Source organism: Marmota monax, unplaced genomic scaffold, assembly GCF_021218885.2.
Source record: "Marmota monax isolate L192 unplaced genomic scaffold, Marmota_monax_Labrador192_F-V1.1 WCK01_AAM20220418_F8-fsc00197, whole genome shotgun sequence".
Lineage (NCBI taxonomy): Eukaryota > Metazoa > Chordata > Mammalia > Rodentia > Sciuridae > Marmota > Marmota monax.
This window is the reverse complement of record NW_026694815.1, coordinates 687,788-697,204: the sequence shown is the minus strand read 5'-3', so window position 1 is coordinate 697,204 and position 9,417 is coordinate 687,788.

The following is a 9,417-nucleotide window of genomic DNA, read 5'->3' as shown; positions in this document are numbered from 1 at the left end:
AATCCATTTCATATGAGCTGTTGAATTTATTGGCATACTTTATGGATAATATTCCTTTATTATAACTTTGAATATATATAATCACTGTAATGTCATCATTTCCTTTCTGGTGTTGGTGATTTCTATCCTCCCTTCTTTTCATGATCAGTCTTTTTAGGGATTTATCAATTTTATGGATTTTCTCAACTGCTTTTGCTTTCATTGATTCTTCCCCCCTTTTCTTTTTTTCATTTTAGGTTTTGTATTGCATGGGTTTCCAGTTTGTTGTTTTTTTTCTCTCTCCCTTTCTACTTGGTTTGGTTTTAATTTCCTTTTTTCTAGATTTTTCAAAATTTGAAGCAGAAGGCATTCATTTGAGACCCCCTTCTTTTTCTGCCACAGGTGTTCATTACTGCACATTCTTCCTAAATACTGTCTTAAGTACACCCTGAAATTTTGATATATTGTGTTTTCAATCTCTTATGACTTCAAATGCTTTCTAATTTTCATTTTAGTTCCTTTTTTGACTCACATAATACTTGCAAGTGTGCTACCTAGTTTTCAAATATTTGAGAATTTTCCAGATATATTTCTAGCATTGATTTCTAATTCAATTACATTTTCCAAGAGAATATATTTGTTTTGACTTGAGTCCTTTAAAATCTATTGAGTCATGTTTTGTGGTTCAGAATATGATATGCCTCATAAATGTTCCATGCATATTTGAAAAAGAAGGTGTATTTTCTTGTTGGCGAAGTTGATAGTGTTATTCAAATCTTCTGTATCCTTATCACTTTGTGTCTACTTTATAATTACCCATCAATTATCAAGAGAGAATTATCGAAATCTGACTAGAACTGTGTTATTATCTATTTTTTCTTTAGTGCTATCAGGTTTGCTCTCTGCATTTTGAAGTTCTTATATTAAGTGCATAAGTATTTGAGATTATTAGTTCTTTTGATGAACTGACATTTATTATGTAATTTGTATGGTGTTAACATAGTCACTCCAACTTTCTTTTCATGAGAAACATACTTACCTTCCCAAACCCAAATAATGGACTCTAGGGCAGGAGGTGCTGTGGAAGCGAGACTTTAATGCCAGTCGAGCAAGATCCAGTATCTGGTGAGCAGTCACTCCAGAACAGTTAAAGCAATTAATTTGTTCCCTAGCGCACAGGACCCTCCCGTAGTTCCTCATAGGGCTGAGTTCTATGGGCTTATGATCTTCCCGGACATTGCCTATGTTTCCTTATGAGGTTATTCCCTTTTTGGTTGGCCCCTGAACCAATCAAAGCTAGGTACATATTTTTCAAAAACAGTGCTGTACAGGCTAACTTTGAACCTATCAAGTCTAGGTGTAGGCTCAAGGCTGTACTAAGGTGGGGAGTTCTGATTGGGCATGAGAGGGTTTACTCCTAAGGTCTGTCAATGCAAGATAAGGACATGCTGATAGCTTATTGGTTTTATGCTTTGTGGTGGTCTCATCAGCAAGCTGTTGTGCAAATCGGCTACCAGTAATCCTCATTCCGAGCTGAGCCATTTACATCCTTTAAACTAAATATCTTGCTTTGAAAATCAATCATCAAAAATTTCATTCCTCACATTTTTTATTAGTGCTTCTGCATGCTATGCTGCATAGCATATCCATTTTTACACTTAACTTTTGTCTTTAGATTTAAAGTGCATCTTTTGCAGGCAACATAGATTTGGAACTATCTTTTTTAAAAATAGCTAATCTGAACATCTCTGTCTCTTAACTAAAATGGAATTGACACTTAATAAGATAACTGACAAACTCTAATTTAACCCTATAATATCATTCTTTTCTTATTTATCTTGTTCATTCTTTGTTCCATTTTCCTTATTTTCTTCCCTTTTTTGAGAAATCACTTTTCATGATTCTCTTTAATTCTTTGGTTATTATTTATAACTCATAACTGTGTTACTTTAGTGGTTGCTTTAGATGTATAGTATGAATCTTTAAGTTACCACAGTGTGCTTTCAAATTATGCACCACTTCATATATGGTAGAAACTTACTTCAGTGTACTTCCATTTCTCCTTTCTTGATTTTAATTTACTGTTGTCACCCAATTTTATGTTTTATGTTATTTTATTAACCTAAAAGGAAAAACTATGTTCTATACTCACAACATTTCTGACACTAAGTGTGTGGGATTTTTTTTATTGTTTGCTCAAGATAATACAATGATCTTGACATATCATACATTTGATTCAAATGGGGTATGAATTCTTATTTTTCGACTTGCACAGATTTCAGGATCACATTGGTTATACAGCCACATTTATACATACAGCAATACTAGTGTCTGTTGTATTCTGCTGCCCTTCCCATCCTCCCTCCCCTTCCCTCCCCTCCCATCACCTCTCTGTACCCAATCTACTGTGACACATTTCTCTCTCTTTTTTCTACCCCCTCACACCATCATATATGTAATTTTGTATAACAATGAGAATCTCCTTCCATCCTCCGTGCAATTCCCCTTCTCCCTCCCATTCCCTCCCACCTCTCATCCCTGTTAAGTGGTAATCTTCTCATGCTCATCCTCCCTATCCCATTTTGAGTCACCCCCTTTATATCAGAGAAGACATTCGGCATTTGTTTTTTAGGGATTGGCTAACTTCACTTAGCATAATCTGCTCTAATGCTATCCATTTCCCTGCAAATGCCATGATTTTGTTATTTTTTAGTGCTGAGTAATATTCCATTGTGTATAAATGCCACTTTTTAAAATCCATTCAACTATTGAAGGGCATCTACGTTGGTTCCACAGTCTAGCTTTTGTGAATTGTGCTGCTATGAACATTGATGTAGCTGTGTCCCTATAGTATGCTCTTTTAAGGTCTTTTGGGTATAGTCCGAGAAGTGGAATCAACTTAGTTTTGTCAGTTTTTTCAATTGTTACTTTTGTTTCAATTTCATCTCTGATTTTAATGATTTCTTGCCTTCTATTACCTTTGCTGTTGTTTTGCTCTTCTTTTTCTAGGGCTTTGAGATGAAGTGTGAGATCATTTATTTGTTGTTTTTTTCTTTTTTTGAGGAATAAAATCCAAGCAATGAATTTTCCTCTTACAACTGTTTTAATTGTGTCCCATAGATTCCGATATGTTGTGTCTGTGTTTTCATTTATCTCTAAGAATTTTTTAATTTCCTCCTTAAAGTCTTCTGTAACCCATTAATCATTCAGTAACATATTGTTCATTCTCCAAGTGATGTAGAATTTTTCCTTCCTTCTTTTATCGTTGATTTCCAGTTTCATTCCATTATGATCAGATAAGATGCATGGTATTATCTCTACTCCAATATAATTGCTAGGAGTTGCCCTAGGGCATAATATATGGTCTATTTTTAAGAAGGATCCATGTGCTTCTGAGAAAAAAGTATATCCACTTGATGAAAGTTGATATATTCTATATATGTCAGTTAAGTCTAGGTTTTCAATTGTGCTATTGAGTTCTATAGTTTATTCAACTTTTGTTTGGAAGATCTGTCCAGTGGTGAGAGAGGTGTGTTGAAGTCACCTATAATTATTGTGTTGTGGTCTATTTGTCTCTTGAACTTGAGGAGAGTTTGTTTTATGAACATAGCAGCGCTATTGTTTGGGGCATATATATTGATGATTGTTATGTCTTGTTGGTGAATGGTTCCCTTTAACAGTATATAGTGTCCTTCTTTATCTGTTTTGATTAACTTAGGCTTGAAATCGCTTTTATTAGATATGAGTATGGCCACCCCTGCTTGTTTCTGAGGTCAATGTGAGTGGTATGATTTTCCCAACCTTTCACCTTCAGCCTGTGTATGTCTTTTCCTATCAGATATCTGAGTCTCCCGAAGGCAGCATCTTGTTGGATCTGCTTTTTGAATCCAGGTTACTAGCCTATGTTGATAATTGGTGAGTTTAAGCCATTAACATTAAGGGTTACTATTAATATATGGTTTGTACTTCCAGTCAGGTTTATTTGTTTGTTTGTTTATTTAATTTGGTTTGTTTTTTCTCTTTGATTAGTTTTTTTCCCTTTTACTGAGGTACTTCCCACTGTTGGTTTTGGTTGTTGTTTTTCATTTCCTCTGAATTGCCTTGAGCTGCGGCGGGTTGTTGATCAACTAGCCAGTACCTCCATGCACGGGGTGGCTTGGAATCACTCGAGTCTGAGCCATGTTGCAGCCCCTGAGATGTTCAAACTCTTCCCTTAGGTTTTGTTGTGGCCCAACTTTGCTGAATGTTCCTGACAAGACAGCATCTGGCTGTTCTGAACTTGCTCACTGCAAGCGCAACGGCCCAGGTCATAGGAGTGCTAACTCCTGCCTGCTGCCATATTCCTGATATATTTTTTTTAACTCTAATAACCTCAACAGGATTTTCTACAATTTAACTAAATCCTGACACTATCTACCTGGGTGCAGTGCAGACCACATAGGTTAAGGACTCAGTCCCTGAGGCTTCTCCCAGTTCATATGCTAACTGTACATCCTGAGCCTCTAACACTTCTGACTGATAAAATTGTAAATCAAGAATTACTGATCCTCCTGTTCAATAATTTTCTCTAATGCCTCACACAACTCAGGGAAGGATACAAATGAATAGTCAGTTGAAAAATTACATGGGAAAATGTCTGGTTCTGTGTCGCAGTCTGGCTGGGCACAAATCACCGAGCCACTGAAAGCACCTGTATGTTCAAACAGGAAACTTTATTGCCTGAACTCCAACAGCACTCCACGCACACTCCCCGGGAACTCTCCCAAAAGCCACCCTTGTGGCTCCTGTCCGGCACCCCACACCCCGACCAGAACTACCCACCGGAACTTCACCAACCAACGCGAACTTTCCAGGAATCTTTGTGAGAACTCCAAAGTAGCGGGCACCCGAGGCAGCAAGAGCCGCCCTATACTGGACAGTAAAGGTCTAATATACAATTGAATCAATCCAGCATCATCTTAACAGCTCGCCTCTCAACCATTACTTCTGGCAAAATGCCAGGGCCATTCCGACTTGGCTGTGGCTCTCAGCATCCGCCCCTTCTGTATAATTAAACACCAAGCATGTGGCTTACGGACCGTGCCTGTCTTAGGTTGTCCAATACTACATATGTTCCTTACCCGTCATCGGATGAGCTGACCACAAGGCGTCAGCCTCCTGTCTTAGGTTGGTACCATTGTAATTGGATCTTACCTTAGGCTTATGTACATTTTTTTGATACATATGCCTTTCCGCAACACTAAGCCCTTATGAATCCAAATTTTAAAAGTTTAGAGTAAAAAGGGTTATTTTAAGTTTATCTTTGGGGGATATATACCCCTTCCCAATACCCTCTTTTTGCTTTAGTAAGTACATTTTATTTTTTTATTTTTATTTTTTAAAGAGAGAGTGGGAGAGGGAGAGAGAGAGAGAGAGAGAGAGAGAGAGAGAGAGAGAGAGAGAGAGAATTTTTTAATATTTATTTTTTAGTTCTCGGTGGACACAACATCTTTGTTTGTATGTGGTGCCAGGCGAGCGTGCTACCGCTTGAGCCACATCCCCAGCCCCTAGTAAGTACATTTTAATAGTTTGATGCGCTCTTTCAACTATGCCTTGTCCCTGTGGATTGTATGGGATTCCTGTTATATGAGTAATGCCAAATGATGAGCAAAATTGTTTAAAAGAGGTAGAAGTATTGCCAGGACCACTATCTGTTTTTAACTGTTTTGGAACACCCACAGTGACAAAATTTTGTAAGCAATGAGCTACAATATCTTTAGTTTTTTCTCTGGCATGAAGGGAGCCCATCAAAAATCCGGAAGAAGTATCAACTGTAACATGCAAATATTTTAATTTTCCAAATTCTGACAAGTGTGTGACTTCCATCTGCCAAATATGGTTAGGTATCAGTCCTCTAGGATTGACTCCAAGATTAACTTGTGGTAAAATGGTCACACAATTTTGACATTGTTTTATTATTTGTCTAGCTTGTTCCTTAGTTATTTTAAAATGCTTTTGTAAAGTATTAGCATTGACATGGAACCTTTTATGAAAATTTATAGCTTCTTCTATTGTAGAGAAAATATGTATGTCATGTGTGGTTTTATCTGCTAAATCATTGCCCAAACTAATGGCTCCAGGCAATCCTGTATGTGCCCTGATATGTCCTATAAAGAATGGATCTTTTCTGTCCCAGATTAGACTTTGTATAGTGGAAAGCAAAGAGAAAACAGTAGAGGAAGGGGGAAATCCTACCAGCATCTTCAAGGGATACTATAGCATTAACTATATACTGAATATCAGAAAATAAATTAAATACAGAATCTTTTAATATCACAAAAGCTTGTAATACTGCATTAAGCCCTACCTTTTGAGCTGATTGTTTGGGTACTAAAAATGTGAAAGTTTGATCAGGGGTAACTACTGCTGCTGTACCATTATGTGACCCATCAGTGAATATATTTGGAGCATTCATGATAGGTGTTTTTCTTGTCATTTTTGGAAAAACCACAGGATGAGAAGTCCAAAAAGACAACAAAGGGTTAGATGATAAGTGATTATCAAATGAAACATTAGATTTGCACATGATTATTGAACAAGTATTTAACTCATTAGCTAACTCATTAATTTGATCCATAGTATATGGAGTAATAATTTTATTGGGAGAAATTCCAAACACTCCCTTTGCTGCTTTTATTCCTTTGAGTATTAATTGTCCTACAGCCTCAGGATACCTAGTAAGAATAGTGTTAGAAGAATAAGATAAATGTATCCACAATAATGGACCTTCTTGCCAAAATACTCCTGTAGGAATATTTTTTGTTGGTAGTACAATAAATAATAAAGGCAAACTTATATCAATTCTATCCAAATGCATATTTTTCATATATGTTCCAATGATTTTTAATGCCTTTCTTGCTTCAGGTGTTAACATTTGGGGTGAATTTGGATCTGATTGACCTTTTAGGATATCAAATAAAGGTCCCAACGATACTGTTGGTATGCCTAGATGAGGCCTTATCCAATTTATGTCTCCTAATAACTTTTGAAAGTCATTAAGTGATTTGAGTTGATCTACTCGTATTTGAATTTTTGGTGGACGGACCATGGTTGAGGATAATAGAACTCCTAAATAATTAATTGGAAAACTTAATTGTACTTTATCTATTGCTATCTCTAGATTATAATTTTTTAATAAGTTTGTAAGTGTGGCATAACATTCTAGCAATGTGTTTTTATCTTTGTGTGCTAATAATACATCATCCATATAGTGAAATATTCGTAGTTCAGGATTTTGATTTCTAAGTGGCTGGATTGCTTTGTTAACATAAATTTGACACATAGTTGGGCTATTAGCCATCCCTTGAGGGAGTACGTTCCATTCATATCTCTGATCAGGACCTTCATGATTTAGTGCAGGGACAGTAAATGCAAAAAATGGACTATCCTCAGGATGAATTGGAATTGAAAAAAAAAACAATCTTTAATATCTATAGCTAAAACATACCAGGTTTTTTGCAAAGCAGACAATTGAGGAATCACTGATTGATTCCTCATCTCATTATTAATGGCTCTTAAATCTTGCATTAATCTCCATTTACCAGATTTCTTTTTAATGACAAAAATGGGAGTATTATGGGGAGATACGGAAGGTTGTATATGTCCCTCCGCTAATTGTTGTTTGACTAGGTCATGGGCTGCTTGTATCTTTTCTTTAGTCAGGGGCCACTGAGGAACCCATACTGGTCTTTCTGATTTCCAAGTAATTTTTATTGTCTCAGTGACCCCTCCTGAAAATCCAACCCATGTCTATCTATTTCTTGATCTATTTGTATTGGTGCCAAAAAATATATATACTTTGTCCTTTTTCTCCTAATCTTTTTCCTTTCCTAAAACCTTGTCTAGCCATAATAGTGGGCGCAGTTGGATTGATGTTATTTGTTAATGTCAAACCTAATTGATCTAGGACATCTCATCCCCATAAATTTATAGGAAGATGATCCAATACATATGGCTGTATAGTTCCTTCACATCCTTCAGGATCCTTCCAATCTAATACCATTGCACTTCTATGGGGATTACTTGCCACTCCTAGGCCTCGAAGCGTTTGAGTGGCCTGTTGTAATGGCCAATGTTTCGGCCATTCTTGACGAGATATGATTCTAAGGTCTGCAACTGTGTCCAGTAGCCCATTAAATTCATATCCTTGAATATTTAGTTTTAGCATTGGGCGAGAATCTAAATTTAAAGACAGCATAGCCCAATCTACACCTGTGGAGCCTAAATGCCTGGATCCTCTTTCTATAGTACTACTGGAAAATTTATCATGCACGCTGGGTATTAGTAATAACTGTGGTATTCTATCTCCTGGTAAGTTACTGATATACCTCTTGGAGAACTAGCTGTAATTTTTATTTCACCTTCATAATTGGGATCAATTACCCCAGGACTTATCATAAGTCCTTTTAGAATAGAAGAACTGCATCCCAATAATAAGCCTACTGTTCCTTGGGGAAGAGGCCCTTTTACCCCTGTGGGAATGATTTGAACTCCCATCTCTGGAGTTAGTACTGCTCTGGTGGAGGTGCAGATGTCCAATCCTGCGCTCCTTCTGGTTCGTCTGATGTGAGATCTCATGGATAATGTGTCCTGGGTACTACCCTGATGGTGTTGCTGGGTTCCTCCAGTGCCCCGTATATTTGTGGTTGTGGGCCCTGGAGCATTGGGCCCCCCTGTACGTTTTTTGGCAATGGAGCCCGATGCCTTTCTCCATGATATCGTGGGTAAACACCTGGTCCTTGTCCATTTTTTGATAACGGAGTACCCTCTATGGTGGTTTGAGAATGGCATTCATTAGTCCAATGTCTCCCTCTATGTCATTGTGGGCAAATACCCAGTATTCTAACCCTTTGATACCTAGTTTTGTTAAACCCTCCTCCTATGGGGCAACTCCTTTTTAAATGTCCTGTCTGTTCATAATTGTAGCATGTTTTTGGCCTGGCATCTAAAGCCTGTTGTACTGCAGCTGCCAAGACTTGCCCTTCTTCATTCATGTCTCTACATAATTTAATATATGTGTTTAAATCTTCATGTTTCCATGGTCTAATGACCTCCCTGCACCCTTTGTTTGCTTGGTCATAAGCTAGCTGTTTAATTAATGGCATCGATTGCTCTGTATCCCCCAAAACTCTGGTAGCTGTGTGAATAAGCCTATCTACAAATTCAGCATAAGGTTCATTAGCTCCTTGTATTACCTTAGATAATTGACCTTGTAAATCTCCATGTCCTTGTAAAGTCTTCCATGCCCTAACCGCATCTACAGCAATTTGTAAGTATACGGCAGGATCATATCTAATTTGTTGCTGCTTATACTCATAATGTCCTTTTCCTAATAACATATCTGGATTTCTCTGAGGATAACTGGCTGCTGCATATCACCTAGCCGTCTCCGTGCAAAAT